General features: G+C 45.5%; 1 protein-coding gene and 1 long non-coding RNA gene across 2 annotated transcripts in view; one reads left to right on the plus strand and one right to left on the minus strand.

The window, feature by feature from the left end:
- GPR45 (G protein-coupled receptor 45) overlaps positions 1-24,623 on the minus strand; it is an 83,849-nt gene that overhangs the window by 14,658 nt on the left and 44,568 nt on the right. The gene's annotated exons all lie outside the window — the stretch shown is intronic.
- On the plus strand, positions 787-3,615 carry LOC144323925 (uncharacterized). The gene is made up of 3 exons (XR_013389275.1): positions 787-1,233; positions 2,230-2,482; positions 3,071-3,615. It is a non-coding gene; the product is annotated as an uncharacterized LOC144323925 (long non-coding RNA).

Consider the following 24,623-nt stretch of genomic DNA (forward strand, 5'->3'; position numbering starts at 1 on the left):
TGCCATCGAAAGATGAATGGGTAAAGAAGATGTGGTTTATGTATATAATGGAATATTCCTCAGCCGTTAGAAACGACAAATACCCCCCATTTGCTTCAGTGTGGGTTTTCTATGGAGGGCTCAGATCGCCTTCTCCGACGCCTCTAAACAGAATGGCCGCAACACAAGTCTGCGTGCAGACAGTGGAGAGCATTAAGTGAAAAGTGAGTCCAGGCCAATCCAGAAAGCCCGTGTTACTGCCGTTAGGGTGTCAGGAAAATGAGTGAATTTTCCTAGGCGACAATGACTCTGAACTCCAGGAGTGAGCTCCTTTGCGACACCTGCCTGTCCTCAAGCAGAGCAGTCCTCGGCCCTTCCCTCTCCCCATGTGGCTCTGTACCTGTACCTAATGGAATATCCCTGGCTGCAAGCTCCTGCAGGGTGTGCGGAGCACCCGCGCGTCCCCGTGCACCGCGCGTCTCCGTGCACCCGCGCGTCCCTGTGCGTCCCCATGCACCGCGCGCCCCCGTGCACCCGCGCGTCCCCGTGCACCCGCGCGTCCCCGTGCACCGCGCGTCTCCGTGCACCCGCGCGTCCCTGTGCGTCCCCATGCACCGCGCGCCCCCGTGCACCCACGCGTCCCCGTGCACCCGAGCGTCCCCGTGCACCGCGCGCCCCTGTGCACCCGCGCGTCCCCGTGCGCCCACGCGTCCTCGTGTGCCCGCGCGCCCCTGTGCACCCACCGTCCCCATGCACCGCGCGTCCCCGTGCACTCGCGCGCCCCTGAGAGGAGATTGTTCGGTTGAGGCCCCGCCCGCCGTGTGTTCCTGGGTGGGGGCCACGACCTACTAGGAACAAAGGGCCCCTTGTGCCCTGCCAGGGAGTCACAGTTCTTTTGGAACTATTTTACACAAACAGTAAAGAAGTCAGGTACTCACTATATGCACAAGTACATCTACATTTTAATTCACAGATTTAGAAATACACACCCATTGACATATATGTACATGTATGTATTGTGAATATAGTGCAGACTATAGCAGGTATACAGGTCGCCAAAAGAACTTGCTGTTTTTGCTGGTTCTGATCAAGCCAAATGGCGGGAAATTTGGTGAGCCCTTTCTCCGGAGTGGTTAATATTGCTTTAAGTAACCAATGGGTGTTTGTAATATTGGATTTTTAATTCCTACACCAGAAGAACATATCGGTTCACAAATGCCAACTCTAAGGAATGAAGTCAATTTTGGCAGATGGGTAAGTTTGCTGTTGAAACAGCTTGACTCTGTCATTACCTGCAACCCTGTCACCTGTCTCTTTGATACAAATTCTCAAACAGATGGTGTATTTCAATTTCAACAACTTTATTGGCAATGAGAAAATATGCAAGAGCTGCCAAAAGTAATACGTCAAGTAGCTGTGTTTAGAAACAGGTGTTACCCCCACGTGTCTGAATTTCTAAGAAAAGTGAACTGAAAGAGACCAGAGTTTTTATTTCTCAACTCAGGCAGGACTCTTGGGGGGAAATTTTCAGATAGAACAGAATTGGGAAGCTTTAAGGGAGCAAATCTTTATTGGTTATTTTTCTTAGTAGTACCTAAATTTTTTTTACGTCCAGGCTAAGCCTTTTTCATAGCGCAGGGGCTCTCTGGATTTGCACTATCATCACCAAGGAACGTGTTTCACGTGCAGATTATCAGGGCCAGCAAGACCCACTGATCTGAGCTCCAGCAGTGGGGGGTGGGGGTGAGGGGAGCTCCACCATCTGTTTCAACAAAGGGTCCAGGGAGGTAGATGTTCTCGGAACATCTCAGAACCACAACCATAGCTTATCTCATTGAACCTGGCCAATGACCCAGTTTTATGGATGAGGAAACCAATGAGCTGTTCTTTACCTAGAAAGTAGTAGATTCACCTGCATTGGAACCCAGGAGTTCCGGTTTAATCCCTGGCTGTGCCACTTCCGTTATGATGTAAGTGGTGGTTCACTTAAGACTTTTTTTGTTTGCTGGGGTGCCTGGGCGGCTCACTTGGTTAAATGTCTGTCTTCGCTCACGTCGTGATCCCGAGGCCCAGGGGTCCTGGCATTGAGCCCCAGGTTCAGCTCCCTACTCGGTGGGGAGCCTGCTTCTCTCTCTGCCGCTCCCCCTGCTTGTGCTTGCTCTCTCACTGTCAAATAAATAAATAAATAAATAAATAAATAAATAAATAAATATCTTTTTAAAAAAGACTTTTATATTTGTCATGGGTTAGGATTGCAGAGCAAGAGCAAGGACGTCTTTTGGCAGGAGCAGAGAAGAGACAAGGGGAGAGGATGCAGGGACCCTTTGTAGGACTGGCAAAGGCTGAAGCTCAGCAGGGCCTCCGCAGTCATGAACACCAGGCTGCCCTCGGACCTCAGTTCCATTCTGTGCCCCAGATGGACCAGCTCGCACAGATGCCTTTGGAGCCAATGTGGATGGAACCTACTTGTCCACCACTTTAAAATCTGCTGGCTGTAGAGGAGGTAAGATTTATTTTTTTTTAAATATTTTTATTTATGATAGTCACAGAGAGAGAGAGAGAGAGAGAGAGAGAGAGAGGCAGAGACACAGGCAGAGGGAGAAGCAGGCTCCATGCCAGGAGCCCGACGTGGGATTCGATCCCGGGTCTCCAGGATCGCGCCCCGGGCCAAAGGCAGGCGCCAAACCGCTGCGCCACCCAGGGATCCCGGAGGTAAGATTTAATGCCAGATTCACAGAGACACAGTGTAGCATGGGGATTCGGCCACTAACCAGTGTCTGTTCAATCCTCACTTCTTCCCCAGGACACATACAAAAAATATTTGTATGGTAGACTAGAATGACAGAGGGCTGAGAGAGTTAATTCCTTGGACACACCGGTGGTCCATTCGCTGCTCCAGGGCCATGCACCCTGGTTGGGAAGCCTAATCCTGAGTAGCCAACTTGGTAGACTAAATTTTTCCTCTGACCAAAGACACAATAATAGTATCTAGTATTTGGATAAGATTTTGAAATATACAAAATGTTGCCCAAAAAATGTGTTCTTTCTTTCTCATGGCCATCTGATGATATATTCTTACTTCCATTTACAGATGAGACAACAATACGGATTCAGTGATTTGCTTAAGATGGTACAAGTGGAAGAGGACATTCTTCTCTTTTACTTGTAGGCTTTTATCCCCTTTCCTCTGTCCTGGGTAGGGCCCAGGTCAGGGATTCCTACTACTGTACTCAGGATGTTGTTGTGTGCACAAAATCCTCTCTACAGGTTCAGATTATGATTCTGGTCAACTAACTGGCTACCCTTGATATAGTTATGAGAAAGAATGATTGGTATTTTAAGTATTTCTGAAAAGTCCAGAATAACCCACCCAATACTCACAAAATGTCTGTTTTTATGTCTGCATGTGTTACTACCTTTCTTTAGAGGAGGTTACAGTGTATTACTTTCTCAGAGTCATTAGTTTCCAAGCACATCTTTCAGAGTTTTATTTGTGCATTTAACTGTTAAAAGCCAACTTATTCATTTATTTATTTATTTTTCCTTTCTGAACCAATTTAGAGGTGTTGCATCTAAGATAGGGTTTTTTAACTCCCTGAACCATGTATGAAGATTTGCTAGAGGCACAAAGCATATGGCGCTTATTTAAAAATGGATATAGCTTGATATTTTAATGAAATCTGAGACTTAGCGTTTTTCAAGATGCTAGAAGAGCTGCCAATGCCAAGTTCCTCCAGGTAGAATATGTGACGTCCCAAGTAGCCTGTACCCGGGGGCTCCCAGGACAGCTGTGACTTACTCATGTCAGAAGAACCTGATGCTGGCACCTCCGACTTCTCAGGTTGCAGCCGGGCTGCTTTGCAAAAACTTTTCCCTTCTCGAAAATCACAGCTACTAGGCGCCCTTCCCCTACTTTTATTTGGCTTCCTCAAAAACCAATTTTAAACTCCTTTCTGTATCGTTTGCAATTTTTCTAACATTTCATGCCTCTGTTCTGAAAAAAAATAAAAAGAAAACCTAAATCTGGTTAAAAATATGCTTCTTGGTTTATAATAAAGACAGATACAGCTTATCTATTTGGTTAAAATTATTTTGATGATGTTTTAATGTTTTCAACAGCTTTATTGGGACATAGTGTACATATCATAACATTTGCTCATTGTAAGTTTATAATGCAGTGATCTTTAGTCAATTTATAGCATTGTACAACTGTCCCCGTCTATCCACGTAGAGCATTGCCACTCCCCCCCCAAAAAGATCCCTTATGTCTATTTGCAGTCATCTGATTTAATTGTTTAATAGTGATTTCAGTTTATTTTCCAAAAATGAGTTCCCCAAACCCCCAAGAATTGGACAATTCTAATGGAAGGCTGGTCACTCCAGAAGCCCCTGCCCTTACATTCTTGCCCTGACCCACGACATATGAAAGAAAGTAGCACTGAAGAGGCTACCTTCCTCATAAAGAGGGAAAATCATTTAAATCACTTTAGTCCCTCAGTCCTGGCCCATGGTGACATTCATGAGCCTGACTTAACAAGTGTTAGCTGGGTAGGGAGCAGGGCAAGCTTAACTTATTCACTCATGCCTCCACCAAAATACTAACCCACTAACATAAAGTCAAGATGAATGAATGAAGTCCAGGAGGCAGCGGGGCCTGGGTGACTCGCAGGGCAACTCCAGAAGATCTAAACTATGGTCTCTGCTCCTTAGCCTTGTCACCTGGGGAGCAATTCCCAACATTCCAGCCTCTGATTCACAACGCTGTTGTGAACAGTAAATATTTATGAAAGCACCTTTCGAATCACAAGGCATTCGGCAAGGTCAAGGGGGGCCTCTATCAGGGCAGATGGCTAGTATAGTCCCATCAATAACATGCCAGATCTGGGGACACCTGGGTGGCTCAGTGGTTGAGAGTCTTCCTTGGGCTCAGGTCATGATCCCGGGGTCCTGAGATCAAGTCCTGTATTTGCCTGTTCTCTCTGTGTCTCTCATGAATGAATAAATAAAGCCTTAAATAAAACACACACATACACACACACACAACATGCTAGATCTGACGGACAGTTCCAGACCATCATGGGTATGTGGGTCCCTGGCGGTGTCACCCTGAGGTTCTCCTGACGGTTTTCCTTAAATAAATTTAATTTTAAATGTTTAGTATTTCTGCTTTGCAAAAATGGTTCATGACCCTATTATTAGTGCCACTGAACTAGTGCCACAAGGTCACAGAGTGTGTGCAGAGCAAAGCTGGCACCAGTTCCTCCAAGCTGGACGTCTGTGATTCTTCTCCCACAGAGGCTGAGAATTCCCCACTGGCAGAAAGAATGGCTCCAGAATTTCAACCCTCTTTCTTAGCAGAGCTTGAGCCCACTGGCATTTAAGGGGCTACTGTGACATGAGCCAATTTGTCCATGACCTTGTTCATTGTTAATGAGCTAAGAGGGTCTATTTAAAAGTAAAACAACCATAGAAGAGTTGATTTGGTCCATTATATGGAAAACGTAAAATCTAAGGGGAAAATGTGTTCACTTTCACTTCTTGGAGTTGTACGTTAAAAGGAAATCTTAAATCTTAAGAGAAGTATTCATTGAATTCTTGGGTTACAAAAAATTATTAAAATATTTAGGGGTGCCCGGTGGCTCAGTTGGTTAAATGTCTGCCTTCTGCTCAGGTCATGATCTAAGGGTCCTGGAATGGAGTCCCACATCGGGCTCCCTGCTCAGCGGAGAGTCTTTCTCCGTTTCCCTCTGCCCCTCCTGCCGCACCCCCACTCATGTTCTCTCTCTCTAGCTTGCTCTCTTTCTCAAGGAAATAAATAAAATCTTTTAAAAAAAATTATTAGAACACTTAAAAAGGGATTTGTTAATTTGTAAGTTTTGTAAGCCCTATGGAAATTTTCCAGCTTGCATATGACTCTCCCACTGTTATACAAACTTAAATTAGTTAACCAGTGGTTGTGAATACAAAGGCGATGTTTCAAGGCTTCCTGGGTTGAATGCATGTGACAGCAAATGCCAAATTTGAAATGTTCCTGCTCAAGTGATGCGTTGGGTAGAAATGCAGGGTCTCCTGAGAAGCAAAGCTGGGGGAGTGACATGGGGATAGGATGGGGAGACCTCAGGGTGGGTTAGACTCTCCATTCAGTCTTCCTGCAAAGTCATTTGTCAGTAGCTCAAAGTATTTATATTTTATGAGCCTCAACAAAATTATCTGTGAAATGGGTATTATTATACCCATTAGCTTGTAAGAACCAAATGAGAAAAAGTCTGGAAAATATACACATTTAGTCTTTAACTGACTCTAAGGGCCACTGATTTTAAGATGCTTCATTATTTTACATACACTAAGGAAGTAAGAACACTTCCAAATAAACCCTGACTCGGCGTCTTGACAGTGGTCCTGTGCCAAGCAGGAATGGCCACCAGCACATCTCCTTGCTTTGTGATTTCTGTACTCCACCCTGAGGTATTGGGCAACTGCATCACTTTGGTGTATAATGGCTTTTTTTTCCCATATGTCTTGATAGCAAAACAACATAGCTTCATATGTATATTTCAAATATTTAAAATTTTCTATATATTGTGATGTTTTGACATCTTTTTTTTTTTTTAACTTACTGTCTGATTTTTTTTTTCTCCCAAATTTTCATTTAAATTCTAGTTAGTTCTTAAAAGACCTTCCTGGCTGTGGAGATCTGCCTCTCCGGGGCTACCCAATTCTTAGAAATAGCAGAGCCAGGCAGCAGGGTCCCTTTGATACACAAACTAGCCAGTCCAGAGCTGGAGCTCTTCTCTGTGGCCCTATGGTCCAGGGAGCAATAGGCTTCTGCCTTAATCGTCCCAGAGCCAGGTGCCAGACAACTGGAGATGACCGCTAGAGCCCAAAGCCCACCAAAATTATCCCAACTAGCTAATCCTATGGTGTTCACCCTGCCCTGCCTTGCCCTTCCCAGGAAACCCTAATAAAGGCCATGGTCTAAGCCTTCCTGTCCTCTGTCTGCCGACCTGCTGTCTTCTCCAGGTCACCCGGCCTGGTGTGCCTCCAAACTCTAGGACCCCTGAGCTGCTCCTCTATCCCCTTCTGTGGCCACACCTGACTGAACAACTCACAAAGAATACAAAGCAATCCGTGTAGGTTTTTTCTTTCCATAGGTCCTGTAAAGTATCTGGTTTCTGTGTTATGAGAAAATGTGGAATTCAAAGAATTCCTGGGATGACCAATCTTCCTTTTACTCATGTAAAATGTACGCCTCACTGTGCTGTTTTTGTTTGTGATGTGTGTGCCAGGAACTTTCTATTTTGGCACAGAATTAGGATATATTCTTTTTGAAGACAGTTTCTTTTTTTACTTTTTTTTTAAGACTTTATTTATTAATGAGAGTCACACAGAGAGAGGCAGAGACACAGGCAGAGGGAGAAGCAGGCTCCCTGCGGGGAGCCCGATGCAGGACTCGATCCTAGGACCCCAGGATCATGCCCTGAGCCACAGGCAGATGCTCAACCACTGAGCCACCCAGGTGCCCCTCCTTATGATTTTGTTAATAACATTTTTTTCTCCAGTTTATTTATTGTAAGGATACAGTATATAATACATATAACATATGTATATATGTTAATTGACTAATTATCAGTAAGGCTTCTGGTCAATAGCAGACTATTAGTAGTCAAGTTTTTTGCTGGAGTCAAAGTTATATGTGTATTTTTGAGTACATGGGGGCCAGGGTCATCTCCCCTAACCACTTGGTTCTTCAAGGGTCAAATGCATGTCAGTTTTGTCAGTACAAATGAGCTACCTTAGTAAGTGCTCTGTGCATGTTAGAAAAAGACAAGAAAACCCTCACAATATGCTGTTTTCTTTTTCTGTCATTTCACTCACACACACACACACACACTCACACACATGAACTTGTATGTAAAATCCTGGCTTTGGTCAAATTTCTAAACCCATGGGCGAGAAATTAATGTATTCATTTATTCAAGAAATACTTAGTAAGTGGTTACCATGGGCAGGTGTGAGGATTCAATGGTGATCTCTGTCTTTTAGGAATTTATAGTTTAGTCTGGTTTTCTCCAGATGTGGTCAGAGGATGAGCTGCACAAAGCTGGCATGGGCTACTTACTGAAAGACCCACTAGACCCACTAGAGCAAAATCTCTGGTTGGGGGCTGGAAATCTGCTCCCAGGGGACTTTTAGTGCCCCAATCTGTGAGACTGGCAGTGGATCGTAACAGATAATACTAGAGAAGCAGATGATGGGCTTGGCTCTGCTGCACGTCGCACCATCTGCCTCCCTCTCGGGGCCAAGGGAATCTGTGATCGATGATACAGCCACATACCTGTGCCAGACTCCCAAGAAAATGAGAAGCTTTGAAAGATCATAACTCACAAGGTTATGCTGGGGTATCCATCACCTGTTCCTCCTGCACTGAGACAGGTGTGCCAAATTCTACTGTGCACACTATCACTTGTTAAATACAAAATGTTAGCTAGAGAGTGCTCCCAGTGCACTGACAGAGGAGGCACGACATTTGGGTGTTGCTAATGGTGGGAGGACTATACCCGCCAGGGAGCTCCTCCCTGGGTCCGACTCTCCAGACACACCACAGCTGGAGGCGGGATGCCCCATGGTTTAACTTGTCAGATGGTCATCTAAAGTCACCCAGAAGCACCCCTAGTTACAATATTTGCTACTCCAGGGGTTAGGATTGGCGGGATGCTCTGGAAAGCCTCCAGAAGTGTTGCGCACTGGTTAGTGCCAAGGTGGGCTTTGGAATTGGTTCTTTCAAAGCTGAGTGACTGCAGGAAAATCTTTCATTTCCCCAACCTCATTTCATGCTGTATAAAATATGGGCAATTATATTCATTACCCAGAATGTTATAAGGAATCGATTTAATAAAGCAGACTATAACATGCATAAAAGAGCAAATGGGGAACCCTGAGTGGCGCAGTGGTTTAGCGCCTGCCTTTGGCCCAGGGCGTGATCCTGGAGACCCGGGATCGAATCCCACGTCAGGCTCCCTGCATGGGGCCTGCTTCTTCCTCTGCCTGTGTCTCTGCCTCTCTCTCTCTGTGTGACTATCATGAATAAATAAATACAATCTTTAAAAAAAAAAAAAAAAAGAGCAAATGATGTTGTTACTGCCATTGTTATTATGATATAATTTTCTCCATCTCCTCCTGTCTTGTTCTCCTCCTCCTCTTCATCCCAGGCTCTGAGGTCCATAAAGACTTGGTCTCAACCCAGCAGGCCTTGGGGCTGCTTCACTTGGAGCACCTACTGCTTGACTTGAAGCTTTGTCGATGCTGGGCCCTTTGGTTTTGGGGACTCTGTTAATTTCTGTGGCCACTGTAGCAAATTACCACAAGCTCTGGTGGTTTTAAAACAATAGAAAGTCACCCTCTCACGGTTCTAGAGGCCAGAAGTCCAAAATCAAGTTGCCAGCTGGGCCATGCTGTCCCTCCAAAGGCTCTAGGGAAGACTCCTTCCTCAGTTCTGCAGTTTCTGGTGGCAGTCTCCTGGCTGTGGCTGTGTTGCTCTAGGCTCTCCCAGTCCTGAGGTTATGTCTTTTTAAATTTTTAAAAAGATTTTATTTATTCGAGAGAGAGAGAGAGAGCGAGAGCGATCACAGAAGGAGAAGAAGAGGGAGAAGCAGATTCCCCATTGAGCAAGGAGCCCAACGTGACACTTGATCCCAGGACCCTGAGATCACAACCTGAGCTGAAGGCAGATGCTTAACCGACTGAGCCACCCAGGTACCCCAAGGCTACATCTTTAAATATATGTCACTCTGTTTGGGGCTTAAACTTCTGTGTTTGCTACAAGTACTAATCAGTATTTGTTTTTTTGTTTTATGAAGTTTTTAGCAAAACATTTGATCTCCTGGAGGACGTTGATTCCATCAGGAAGAAAGCAGAAAGCACACTACAGAATGAGGGGCCTCATGGAACAAAGGATGTGCTATTTATTTTCTTTATTTAGTGAGATATGCTTGATATATAACAAGCCAAAATAATGTATAGCTCAGAAGTATTTATCATTAATTTATATGGAAAAAAATGTTGAGCATGCCTAGACTCCCCCAAAATAGCCTCTTTTAGGCTTTTCTGACACCTTAGGGACACATCCTGATAATGAAGGCAGAAAATAAATTGAGATAAAGCACAGATGCTCACAGACACAGTTCAAAACTCTGGCCCCTTGATGCTGAGATGCTAAGTGTAGTTCTGGGGAAGAAAGTGGGAGGTGCCACTCTCCCCTAGAGGGGTGATTGCTGTCTCTATGGTGGCTGCAAAACAAACACTGTCCACTCTCACCACTTTTATTCAACAAAGTACTGGAAGTCCTGGCCACAGCAATCAGACAAGAAAAAGAAATAAAAGGCCTCCACATTGGTAAGGAAGAAGTAAAACTGTGACTATTTGCAGGTGATGTGATAGTCTATATAGAAAACCCTAAAGACTCCACCAAAAAAAACCCAGTGGAACTGATGAATCCAGTAAAGTTGCAGGATACAAAAATCAAAGTACAAAAATCGCTTGCATTCCTAGACACTCCTAATGAAGACGCAGAAAGAGAAATTAGGAAAACAATCCCATTTACAAATGTACCAAAAATAATAAGATATCTAGAAACATACCTAACCAAAGAGGTGAAAGACCTGTACTCTGAAAACTATAAAACACAGATGAAAGAAATTAAAGATGACACAAAGGAATGGAAAGACATTCCACACCCATGGGTTGGAAGAATATTGTTAAAATGTCCATACTACCCAAAGCAATCTACAGATTTAATGAATGCTATTTTTGCTTTTCACGTTTACTTTGTAAAGTGGAAAATTGCCTTCACATTTCTTTTGGTTAATGAAAACAGACTAATGCAGATCTTTTGTAAAAGAAGCAGCATACCGCAAACTTGAAAAGCAGGGGATCTCTGTATACAGTATGGTATTATAAACTAGAGTCACTATGCTGTACATGACATCTCCAGGACTTATTCTGGGTAGTTTTATAAAAGTGCATGCGGAGCAAGCCCCAACCTCTGGGATCAGCACTTGGGGTGGGCAGCAGGGGCTGTATTTCCAGCCCCCACCCAAATGCCCCAATGAGGTCTCCTGGCCCCTATTATTTCTGCAGTTCCTGTAGCAAATCTGCAGTTTGTGCTGCACCAGAGCTGACACCTGCCTTCTGGGAGGGAGCAGCCTGAGAGTTATGGGAAGAGAAGCAAAATGGGAGGAGGGGGTGAAGTTCAATATTGGCATTGGCCAGAGGTGAGGCCTGGACTCTGGGATTTTTAAATCCACCCCCACACCCGTGATGTCCTGGGGGGCAACCAGAAATGAGAACCCCTGGGACAGCAGATATCAAATAAGTTAAAGGGTGGAAGAAGATGATGGATTTGTCCTCAGGAAGCAACACAGCTCCGTGAGAGAGGGCACTCAGTGCAATGAGAAAAAGGCTGGACGTATTAGCTAGATTTACCTATTTCCTATATTCTGATGCTCTGGCTCCTGGGGCCTTCCTGGCTGACCCAGGGAGACTGCTGCTCCCAAGGTTGGCCAATTCCCAGTGATAGTAAACAACACACCCATGAGCATGCTTTTCAAATACAAATGACCAATTCAGAACCCACATCCCTGCTACCTCCTTAATGGGGATCTCACACTCTGGGCTACTGTCCACTTGCTCTGATTACCCTGGGCCACATCCTGGACAACCAGGGACAGCCCTCGTGTCCCAGAGCCCAATCCTAAACCTGCTCACCCTGCCTCTCCCATTTCTCCCTATGGAAACCACAGCAAAAGCTCTTGTCCACCTCCGCCCCCTTTCCCTCGCCCTCCTAGCTGTTCCTGGTACTTTCCCTCCCAGCTTGGTGCAGTGTGCTCTGGCCTCTTGGGAACTGGGAGCAATAAGCTGTCTTTTTCTTCTTTCTTAAAGATTTTATTTATTCATGAGAGACACAGAGAGAGAGGCAGAGACACAGGCAGAGGGAGAAGCAGGCTCCATGCACGGAGCCCAATGTGGGACTTGATCCCAGGACCCCGGGATCACGACCTGAGCCAAAAGCAGGTGCTCAAACACTAAGCCACCCAGGTGCTCCTGAACTATCTTTTCAATGGTGGTCATCTCTTAATCTGTTGGCCTGGGCACACCTGATAATAAAACACCCCTACATTTTAAAACAGGGGGATGCAGGCTAAGTTCTCAGCACTGCCTTTTCCCCAGACACAAAATGAGGGGAGTGTGACCCTTGTCTCCTGTGGTTGTTGTGGGACCACAAAGAAGATGGCCACGAAGGAGCTTTGGAAATTAGAACCAGAAAATGTAAAGTACACACATGCCTTGACCATCAAAACTGGGAAAAGTATGACATTAAGAGCATTATTTCCTTTTAAAAATACGGTAAAATACACAAAACATAAATGTTACCATCTTACACATTTTTAAGTGTATAGTTCAGTAATGTCACCTACACCCACATTGTTGTACAATCTCCAAAATATCTGCATAAACCTGACACTCTGTACCCACCTCTCCATTCTCCACTCCTCTCAGCCTTTGGCAACCACCATTCTACTTTCCATTTCTATGAATCGGACTGCTCTAGGTGCTCCATATTAGCACAGTATTTCCTTTCAACACATATTTATGTTCTGGTAGGAATGGGTTGGGTGAAGGAAAACAAGCCTGAGCAGAGGAGAGAGGGGCTCAGGATTTAAATCTGAATGAGGCTGCTGGCACTATTGCTACAATTTCCCCAGAGCCTGGTAGACTGTCTCATTTAGCCCTTACCACAAGCCACCAGGTAGGAGTTATTTCTACTTAAAGAGATTTAATAACTTGCCTGCCCAGAGTGGCAGGGCTGATTATGGCTGAGTGGGTCCTTGAATGCCCCTCCAGTTTACATCCTTTCATCCCTGGACTGGGGGGCACCTAGGACGTCACAACCCCTTTCTTCCCAGCTCACTGGCATCATGCAGTGTAGCCACTCAGGAAATGCCTGCCTGGATCTCCAAGAGATAGCCCTGGTATGAACATCTGCTGAAGACCACTGCCAACAATCTACTGTGGCCCCCTTGGAGCAAAGGTCTGAATCTCGAGAAACGCCTGCTAATGCTTGTCCAAGCTCTTGTTCTGGAGAAACCATGTATTCAGAGAGTCACACTTCAAAGAAATCACATCAGACCAATGGTAATTACTGCTTTGAAAGGGACTACCATCCGTGGTGTTCAATATCATACATGGTCCCTCTGAGCATCTGGAACAGGTTGGTCCTACTTGCTTAATTTACAAAACAAATATAACCTGTTGTCACCTTAAAAGAATTGGCTAGAAATTCCTCCTCTAGGAATCGATGCTAGGGGAACAATTATTGATACTTGCAAAGATTTAGCCACAGGAATGCTTATGGCGATGGTATTCATAAAAGCAGAAGTGGGTTCTAAGTTCAAGGACAGTAAGGGAGTCAGAGGGGCAGGACCTGGACTCTCGGCGCTTGGGTTAGGTATTAACTCTGCCACTTGAGAGCCAAACTGTGATGAAGCTGGGTGAGTCACGTGCCCTTGGTCTCCTGGTCTGAAAGTGTGCATAATGAGATTCCCGGTCTCCCAGTGCTCTTGGCAGGGACACCACAGAGCCTAGAATATGGTGAGTGCGAGGTCAGGCCAGCTTTTATTACTTCTGCTCTGCCACATAAGGTCTTAAAACAGAATTGCTTTAGGCATCAGCAATCACACTGGAGACAGATGCTCAATGGAGTGGAAAGGAAAGCTGTTCGTGAAATATCAAGTGAGAAATGAAGGTTAAAGAATAGTTTATAGAGTTTGATCTTTCATTTATAAACGTGTGCGTTAAAAACAAAGACCGTTCACAATGGTTCTCTCTGGCCATCTCCCTGCCTCTCCTCCTCACTTCCCACAGCCCCGCTTCGGCACAGGCCTGGGAGCTCCTGCTAAAACGTAAGTCGGACCAAGTCCCTTTTGTGCTTCAAGTGTTCCACTGACTCCAAACTCACTCAAATCAGAGTGAAGGCCAAGCTTGTTACTTAATCTAGAAACACCAACCTCCAGCCCCAGCTTCCTTCATGTCAGCACCTCCCCTCATCTCCCTCCTCTCTTACTCTGCTCCTCCACTCTGATTTCCTTGCTGTGCTGCCAACAAATGGGGTATGCTCCTGCCTCCGTGCCTTTGCACTTTTTAAAAAAAGATTTTATTTATTCATGAGAGACACAGAGAGAGAGAGAGAGAGAGAGAGAGACAGGCAGAGACACAGACAGAAGGAGAAGCAGACTGCCTGTGGGGAGCCTGATGCAGGACTCAATCCCAGGACCCCCATGATCATGACCTGACCCAAAGGCAGATGCTCAACTACTGAGCCACCAGGTGCTGCAGGGTCTTTGCACTTGCCTTTCCCTCTATCTGAAAAACTTTTGCTCCAACTACCCTCATGTCTCATTCCCTCACTTTTTTTTTTAATAAATTTTTATTTATTTATGATAGTCACAGAGAGAGAGAGAGAGAGAGAGAGAGAGAGAGGCAGAGACACAGACAGAGGGAGAAGCAGGCTCCATGCACTGGGAGCCCGACGTGGGATTCGATCCCGGGTCTCCAGGATCACGCCCTGAGCCAAAGGCAGGCGCCAAACTGCTGCGCCACCCAGGGATCCCTCCCTCACTTTCTTTGAAAGTCACTTTGGCACAGGGTTCTGTCCACCATATCTACAATGTTAACAACCATCCCACCAACAGCTCACATCCTGTCTAAACACTTACCACAAGAAGACAGGGAACCTGTCGGTGTGGGTTACTCTTGTACCTCCAGTACCTATTCCAGTTTCTATAACTTAGTAGCTGCTCAGTAAATGTTCATTGAATGGATGAATAATTTCCTTTTCTTCCATTGCTAATCTATATCCTTGAAGCTTTCTGCAGGTAACACACCTTATTTCTTCTAACAAGAAGAATGACCATTTGAAAATTGAGTAGCATTGCATCTGTGGGGGTCAATTTTACCCTGTTTCTGTTTTGAACTCCAGGTATGTAGATGTGATGAGCAGGGATGGAAGACAAGGATTGTGAGATGGAGGGAAGGAGAGGGAGACTGGCACAACCTGCGACTTCAGGCTACTTCCTTGACAGCGACCAAGTCCTTTGCTAAATCAAGGGGCTGGAATAGAATACTGCTCTTTATCAAGAAAGCCAACTCACTGATTTAAACCTAGGGCAAAAATATTTCAATACCAGCTGCTCCAACTTCTAATAATTTTCAACATATTTTTATTGTTCAGGTTTCTAATAACATCAAACACATGCCTTCTCCAGCATGAGGAATACATTTAGTTCAAAAGCAGCCAAGATGGAAAACATTTGAAGTTACGTGGCCAAGCCACAGGGCTGAGCCAACCCCCAGGTTAGCAAGTCCATGTGGGCTTCTCCCACATTCAGCCAGGAGAAGAGGTTCATTTGCTATAATGGAGGCTCGGTTCAAATTTCTTGAGATAATGTTTAACCATCAGCTCGAACACAGAAACCTGTTCTGTGTTAACCTCATCTGAGTAGTATTATCCAAAGTCTGGAGTGTGTAAGAGATGATGACTTGATTCTTACTTGGAGACAAAGGTTATTTTCTTCTAGAAAAGAAATGGTGAATGTCCCAGGGTCTGTCTTTGCTTTCCTCATATATCTTCCCTAACAGATCTCCTCTCTTCCAAGATTTCAAACACTCTCAAGATACTGCTCAGTCTCAAGTCCACAAACCCAATCCAACAGTGCTCCTTGAGCAATAAAGTCCATGGAAAAATCAACTGTTGGGTGTCCCATACTGAACATATCCAAACCAAAACTTGGAACCCTCACTGCCAAATGGGATTCTCCCCCAGTGCTCTGTATCTCAACAGCCAGTACCATTGTCCTTCCAATTACCAAAGTAGAATCCTGGAGTCCTCCTTGAGGACATTTCATGTGGCCAACCAATGATTCTCCATCATAAGAATCTCAAAAATCAATCCACTTCCCCCTACCCATACTGCTACTGCTTGTATTTGGGGTGCCCTCATCTCTCAACCAGGTCACAGCAACCAACCAGCGTTAGGGTGCCCCTCCTCACTCCTACCACAGCCTACCCTCTGCTCCAGCTAGAGCATCATTCCACAAAGGAAACTAGACCGGCTTGCTCTTGGCTTAAAGCTCATCGCCAGTTTCCTACTAACCTTGGGATAAAGTCAAATTCCCAACCATGATTTACAAGGGGGTGAAGAGACTCGTTGGAAAGTTGTAAAATCAACTTTGGGGGTCATAACCAGCATTGAAAAAATAGAATAGAAATATAATACTTTGGGGTCATAACCAGCTTTGAAAAAAATAGAATAGAAATAGAATACTTTGTTCATGATAAGTGTAAGTGCTTTGTGACCATTTTTTCTGGCACACGTGTGTCCTGAGTTACAACCTCAGATGTATTTCTTGCTATGTGTTGCAGTGAAGAAAAGTTTGAAAAACACTAGTAGACAAGACCTTTCATGATCCGGCCTTGGACCAACTCTCCAGATTCCCCTCTGCCTTCTCCTTCTGCTTGCAACTTTCTCTGTACACACAGTAGTCTTCCTGAAGTTCTTTGCTTGTCCTGCATCTACCTATCCGCCCCTCTCTGGCCTTGAATGACTAATTCTTACTCTTTCGATCTCAGCTTAAATGTCCCTTATTCATGGAAGACGTCCTGATCCCTAGGCAGGGATAGGTCATCTGCCATATGTCCCCCAACGTTTCGTCCTTCCCCTTTGTAGCACACATCACACTGTAGTGCAATCCATCCCTTGCATTGTGTCTGCTTTCCTGCCATTGACCCCATTGAAGTAAGAATTACATCCTTTTTCACGTCTGTGTCTCCAGCCACAGCAGAGTTCTCAATATCTAACAGGTACTCAATGACTACATGTAGAATGAACAAACAAGAGAACCCACTCATTAATTTAAGGGCTATTTATCAAAGGTCGCTTGGGCCCCTCAGATGTCCAAGACCCTGTAGACACATAGAAGCAAATATGGCAGCATTACTGCCTTGAATTCAAAGAGAATACAGGCCTGACATCTACAGCAGGGCCACATCTCCCCTAGAGAATGGCTCACAGACAAGTTCATGAGTAAAGTGTCCTACAGGGTGCTGCTAGAGGATGAAGGAGGATTCTTTTGAGCCCCACATAGAAGGCAAACTTCCTCCATATGATTTCAGCATGATTTCCAGCATGAAAATAGTTTATTTTATATGAAATTTTTATATGGAAATTATCTCGGTGGTCCATAAAAAGTTACATATGAAATAAATATGAAACCCCTGGTTTACATTGAAGTTTAATATTTTGGAGGCAATAAGAAGGTGTCATTAGGCCTGAGCCAGACAAAGGGGCTTTGCCAAGCTTCTAATGCATCTACCCAGGGAGAAAAAAATACACTATAAATAGCAGTTATTCATGCTTCATTAATTCATTAATTCACATTCATTCCTTATTAATTCTGAAGTCAAATGGTGTTGAGCAGAAGGGGAAGAGACTACAGAATCCTAGCACCTGAAGCTGGGAGTCTGAGATCGGAGGCAGAGCAGGAAGCAGGGCTGGAAGGACATTCTCCAACTTCTACCTCCACAAAGTGGAGACGGGGCTGGGGGCAGGAGGGCTTTGGGGTCAGCCGGCTGCAGTCATGAGCCTCATCCTGTCCTGCTGTCTGGGTCACCCCAGTCAAGGCACTGAATTTGCCCAAATCACATTTACTTACTTGTACAGGGGCGATAAGGTCTGTGACTAAACTTGCTGGGAGAATGAAAAGAGGTTAAGACTTTGAGGCTAACTGTAGTCTAGGTTCTCAATGTGGGTGCCCATCATAGGCAGGGTGGCTGGGAAAGTACCCCTAGTCATGATGAGGCAGGGTAAGTGGGCTCTCTAAATCGGAGACGGCGCCCCCCTCCCGCCCCAGCTCCCCAGAAAGCTTTGCCAAGTGGGGCCCCAGGTAGAGGTGTGTCCTGAAGCAGGATCAGGCCACTATCACACCCCAGGGCTAAGGCAGGGGTCAGAGCACTGTCCGTTACAATAAAAATCACACTGCCCAGGATTAAGGAATGAAAGAGAACTTTTGTAAACCATTAAACCATTTGTTTCTTTTTCTTTTTCCTTTTATATATATTATGAGTTTCTGTGTCTGGTAAACACACACACACACACACACACACACCCAGTAATAATAGTTTTCTTCAGTGGCCACATCAGCTTGAGGAAATAATTAAGGAGTGAATAAACTCCTGCTTTATTATTCCCTGTCAGCCCTCCAGTCAAACTGCTTATCTGATGTAAATGCACCCCAGGAGCATCCCAGGACGGTGTGTTCTCCATTTCCTGACGTGCTGGAAGCAGGGAAGGAAATGAGAGGGGGAGGCCAGGCCAGCTGGACCCAGGGAAATTGAATACCCATTGCCTTTGTTGAAAATAATTTTAGCCAGTACCTTTGAGAAAGCTAATATAAACCATGCGAGGGAGTCTTTGCATCTCTTTAAACATCTAATATAAAACATGTACAAAATGGTCAGTGGGCTTTGAAAGAAAAGTGGTTTGTTTTCCTCAGAAGAGTCTGGAGGTCAGATTTGTAGGGAGTTTCTCTAAGAAATCTGTGAAAGTGAGAAAAGTGAGGGGCCCACTTGGCCGTTCCAGTTTGAGGTGAAGATTGGTGAAAGGTGAGGCCGATTGTAGTGAGGGGAGTACAATGGGTGGGTGGGTCTTCCCTTCAGTTCACCAAAGTGGGTGTGATAGTAAATATTATGTGTCAGCTTGACTAGGCCACGCTACCCAGATATTGGCTGAACATTATTAGGTGTCTCTGTGACAGTATTTTTCAGATGAGATTGACATTGAATCCAGTAGGCTTTGACTAAAGCAGATTATGCTCCATTATGTGGGTGGGCCTCATCCAATCAATTGAAGGCCCTAAGAGAAAAAGACTGACCTTCCTGAATAAGAGGGATTTCTGCCTCCAGGCTGCCTTCAGACTTAAGCTTCACCCTCAGCTCTTCCCTGGGTCTCCAAGCTGCCATCATGCCCTACAGAATTCACACTGATCAGCCCTCACGTTGTGTGGAAGACATGGCCTCCATGCTTCCCCACAGCTGCAACCCTCCTCAGGCCTTCCCTTTAGGGAACATTAGTGCCCCTCTGAAGCCCTCCCCACTGGGCTCTGAGGGGTTCTGTCTTGGCTCAGACAATCTCTGGGCTCTGCTTCCTGAAGTCTTTATTCCGTTAATCCAGACCAGAAAGCTGCCTCCTTCCTGGATTTGGATGCACATAAGTCTGCACTATTTCTAGTCAAGGATGTAAGAAACATTTCTGTCCTATACAGAAAAGTCCTAGGTCCATTCAGGAGAACCTAAAGTTGGAGCTCCAGCAGGGAGGGAAACTCGGGCTGGGTTTCCACCTGCAGAAACCAGGTAGTTAAACTCCTGTGGTCTCTGTGGTCTACGCAGAAATCACCAGAGGAGAGCCTGGGGCCGGCTCTGCAGCAGCAGGACTTCGGAGCTAAACAGAGAGTGTTCTCTATTGCCAATGACTTAATGGAAATAAAGACTGCCCACACTGAGTAGAAAGTGATGGCCCTTCTCTGCCATCATTAACTGTTCCTGAAAGGTGAGGCTTCACCCAGCATTAGTAACATTTGTAATTTGCGTCTTCTTCAGAGTCCTTTCATTTTGCTCAAGTGCCTGATGGAAATGTCCTCTTAATTGCTGGAGTTAGAGTAGTAATAAGGCACCTCTGCATCTCACACAAAATGGCTGTGGAGGAAGCCCAGCTGGAAACAAGGGAAGCATTAGTAACAGTGGCAAATGGAATTAATGATTGCACCCTAGCCAGAGCAGAGCCTGCGAGTGAGCAAAGAGGTGGCATTGTGAATATTTTATCTTCTGGACTAGACATTATCTGAGAGGAAGGGGTCACATCTTTCTACTTTTATATCCCAGCCATTGGAGTCAGCAGAGAGATTTATATGCGAGTAAGCACAATCAGTATTAGATTGATATGCATGATAGTGAGCTCTTAATTTTCCAGGTCGGTGGCAGGAACATTTGTAGATAGCAGGACAGAAGTAGTAACAATAATATAAATAATAACTACACCCTAAAGACCTAAACATAAGACCTGAGACCATAAAATTCCTAAAAGAAAACATAGGGGGCAATGTTTATGACATTGGATTGGGTGATGAGTTTGTGGATTTGACACCACAGCACAGGCAACAAAACCCAAAATAGACAAATAGGACTACACTGAACTTTAAAATTCTGCACAGCAAAGGTTACAATCAACAGTGACAAGGCAACCAACGAACCAGAAGAAGATATTTGCAAATCGTTTATCTGACAAGGTTTTAATATCCAAAATATATGAGGAACTCCCACAACTCAATACAACAACAACAAAAAATATGTTAAAAAGATTAAAAAGTGAGCAAAGTATTTGAATAGACATTTCTCTTAAGAAATACAAAAATGGCCAACAAGCTTATGAGGAAATGCATAATATCACTAACCACCAGGGAAATGAGAATCAAAACTACATTGAGATATCACCTCACACTCGTTAGGATGGTTATTATCAAAAATGAACACCAAAACCAAACAAAACAGAAAATACAAAGTGTTAATGAGAATGTGGAAAGATCAGGACCCTCCTGCACTACTGGTAAATGGAATTGTAATGGGAATCAGGATGGAGAGTCCTCAAAAAGTTAAAAATAGAATTATCATGTGACTCAGCAACCCTATATCTGGAAATACATCCAAAAGACTTGAAAGTAAGATCTCAAAGGGATAATTGCACACCCATGTCCACTGCAGCATTAGTCACAATAATCAAGAGATGAAAGCAACGCAAATGTCCATCCAGGGGTGAATGGATACACAAACTGTGGTCTACACGTACAATGGGCTATTATTCAGCCTTAAAAGATAAGGAAATCCTGTCATGCCACAACATGGGTGAACCTTGGAGATATCACGATACCTGGGATAAGAAAGTCACAAGAAGACGAGTACTGTATGATTCCACTCCTATGAAGTCTCTAAAATAATCAAACTGAGAGAAACAGAAAGTACAACGGTCGTTCCAGAAGGTGGGAGGGAGGAAATGGAAAGCCGTTGGGTGGTTACGGAATTTCAGTTTTGCAAGATGAAAGAGTTCTAGGAGTCTACTGTGGAAAATGTGAAATGCAAATAAATAAATAAATAAATAAATAAATAAATAAAGGGGAGTAGGATGGCAAAGTTCAAGTTACGTGATGTTACAATGAAAAATGGGAATACTTTATAATTAAGAGAATACTACCATTCGTTGACTTGGCCACTGTGTAGCAAGCACGTGACCAAACTCCCGATGTATTATTTCGCATCAGTCACTGCTCAACACCGCGGCGCCGGGTCTGCCGTCACCTCGTTCTGCAGGAGGAGCCACAGCCCAGGGTGCCTGCGCCCGACCGCACCGCTTAGGCAGCCCGGAGCGGGCCCCACAGATGCTGGGCCGGATGAGGCCTCGCCCCAAGCCCACGCCCCCACGACCTGCTGCACCGGCGGCTCCGGAGACGCCCCCCGGGACGTGGGGTCGGGGTGCGGAAGGAGGCAGGCTTGTTTGCAAGAAGGAATGAGTGACGGTGCTGGCAAACCCAGTACACGTAAAGAAAAAAAAATTTTTTTTGAGGTATAATGGACAGTATCATATTAGTTTCGGTATTCACACCGTGATCTGACATCTGCAGGGAGCGTACGTTTCAAAGTGAGAGTCCGCGGGAGGAAGGAGGAGGCGCCACGTTTCTCGGGCCCACCCAGAATCCCTCTCCCAGCATCCTTTGCTCCCCGCATCCCGGTACTTCGTGTGACGTCACTTCCGGCTTCCTGCGGCCTGTCCGCGGAAGTAAGGGGAACAGAACCTCCCCCCTGACTGCGCCTGCGCAGACCCTCGTCCTGCCCCACGGGCTGCACGTCCTGGGCCTGGAGCCCAAGCGGCCGCTGTAGGAGGGCTCCGCCGGCCGTGTTCCTTTCTGTCCCCTGCAGTGGCCGGGCTCCTTCACTCTCGAATCCTCCCCGCTTGAGCAGAACTGCTTCCCCCTCTCCCCCCACACCCGGTGAGATGTACAGCAAGGTGTGCGAGCACGTTTCATGGGCAGATGAATCGTTTCAGCAGCCCTACTCTATGTCACAGAATTATAGTTCGCGATGATCACTGTTTTCTTGATTCATTCTCTAGTTTTAAAGCAATTAGCAATTAAAAACGTTTGCGTTATAAAGCTCTTGGAATTCAGTGTGTTTCGTGGCTGGAATCTGCCCTTGCCAAACCAAGATGTTACACCTTGCAGTTTGCGTGCGATTGCACTGTTTTGTACATTTTAGACACAAAAACTTCAGTTGGGCTCACAAAAGCGGCAGAAGTAAGTCAAGTTCTGTTTACACGGCTATGCGTTTCTAAGTCATCGCAGATTCGTTTTGACGCACCTCCCTGCCGCTCTCTGAGCTCAGGGGGCACCTGGAGCCGCTGCAGAAAAATCGCTCCTTAAAAGCAACAGAAGGCTCCCAGTGCTCCCAAGTCACTAGACTTTGCTCCGTTTCATCATGGGAAATGGCCAGGAATGTGCCCGATTGCTTGGCTGAAGACCTCCCACAAGGCCCAGGCCCAGGATGGCACGTTTGTGTCACAGGCTCTTTCCACCCTGCCCTTCCGAGAGCCGCGCAGAGGTGACTCACTCTTCAGTCACGGCCCTGGGTATGGTCTCGGAGGTGTCCACGACTCACCGGGCGGCTACTGGTGACTAATAGCCGTGGCATGCGAAATGACATTTATTGGCCATCCTTTGTTTAAAATAGTTCAGTGTATATATTTTGATCCTGTGCTAAAGTCTGAAGCTTAGCTTGTAATTTATCTGAAGGCTCAGGAGACTTAGATGGGGTGAGATGAGGGGAGGTGGCAGCTCTGGAGCCCCTAAGCGGCCCCCTCCAGAGATTGCTGGCAGTCCTGGGTTCCCCGGCGACCTTCAGGGCAGCCCGGCCCGCATTCATCCCAACTCTGCGGAAGAGCACTCTCCCTGGAGTTCAGAATCTCCATTTCTTTTAATTAATCAGCTAGTTAATTAATTACTTTTTAAATTAAGAATCATCCTGCCTAAAATGTCAACAAAATCTCCACTTCTGATTGTTTTTTCTGCTTGGTTCTCTCAAAGCTTTCCTTAGTCAATATGCCTAAACTAAAGCCGTTGCTATTCCCTTCTAAACAAGGGCCTTTGCTGCCCAGTCTTGGCACATGGTCCCACCATCCACCCACTGTGTGAGCCAGACACCTTGCAGGGAGGCTGGACACCATATTCCCTTCTAATTCATCACCAGTGCCTGTTGATATTATCCCCCCGGGCTCTGTTTCACTGCCTGTTTCTCTCTAGACCACAACCATGGGGTGAATCACATCTGAATTCACATACTAAAGCCCTGGGGAGTTCTGTATAGAAGAAAACTTTCTACCTTGGTTGACTGAGGCTTTCTAAATTATGTTTGACCCTGAAGCACTTGATATCTGCAGCCCATCTCCCCAGACTGTGCTGTGGAAGGTTCTTTGGGAGACCTACCCCCTTGACTTCTCTCTGGGGAGACCCTATTGCATTTCCACTCTGTCCCGATGAGGAGCGAGGCCATCCGACTACTGGCGCTGAAGCTGTGTCACCTGGCCTCAGCATGCTTCCTGTGCTCCCTTTTCTCCCCCCTTCTCCATAGAAGGAATGAAGGCATTGAATCCCTCGTGCATGGGGCATATTCTGGGACCACTTGCCATGATGAAGGTGAAGCAACATCAAGTGTTTGGGAGCTTCTTGTTGTTAATCAACAACATTTCAGCAGTGGCACCAGGAACTTATATTTAGACTCACAAGAGAGCAGGCCTGAGCACTTTTCTGGACAGGATGAGCAGCAACGACACGTGGCCAAAAAGAGACAATGTACTCTCTGGGGCTTCAGAACACACCTGTCCGACCGTTTACTCAGAGGCTTTTGCCTATGTTTTTTTTTTTTTTTTTAAGATTTTATTTATTTATTCATGAGAGACACACACAGAGAGGCAGAGGAAGAAGCAGGCTCCCTGTGGGGAGCCCGATGTTGCACTCCATCCCAGGACCCTGGGATCATGACCTGAGCCAAAGACAGATGCTCAGTCACTGAGCCACCCAGATGTCCCTTGCCTATGTTTTCTTTCCCTTCTTGCCTACATTGCTTTTTCTTGTCAGGATACATTTAATAAGGCCCACGCCAATGCTCAGGCCAGGGAGATGTCCTTGCCCTCCCACATTCTTCCTTGCGCTGTGCAAAATTTTTGATGTTCAATCTCTAAACATCACTCACTCGTTCAGTGATTGTCAACTAGCATGTTCATTAAGGTTTCTGTTTACACACAAGTTTATTTATTCAACAAGTGGTTATCGTGCCAGACACTATTTTAGACGCTGGGAGTTCAGTGGTGAACAAAACCATCAAAATCCCTGCATTCAAGTAGCAGGGAGATAGACTATAAACAGTCACACAACAAAAACTATGGAAACCGAGTCCGATGGTGTTAAGTATTATGAAGAAAAATAAAACAGGGCTGC

This window comes from Canis aureus, chromosome 11 (assembly GCF_053574225.1).
Source record: "Canis aureus isolate CA01 chromosome 11, VMU_Caureus_v.1.0, whole genome shotgun sequence".
Taxonomy (NCBI): domain Eukaryota; kingdom Metazoa; phylum Chordata; class Mammalia; order Carnivora; family Canidae; genus Canis; species Canis aureus.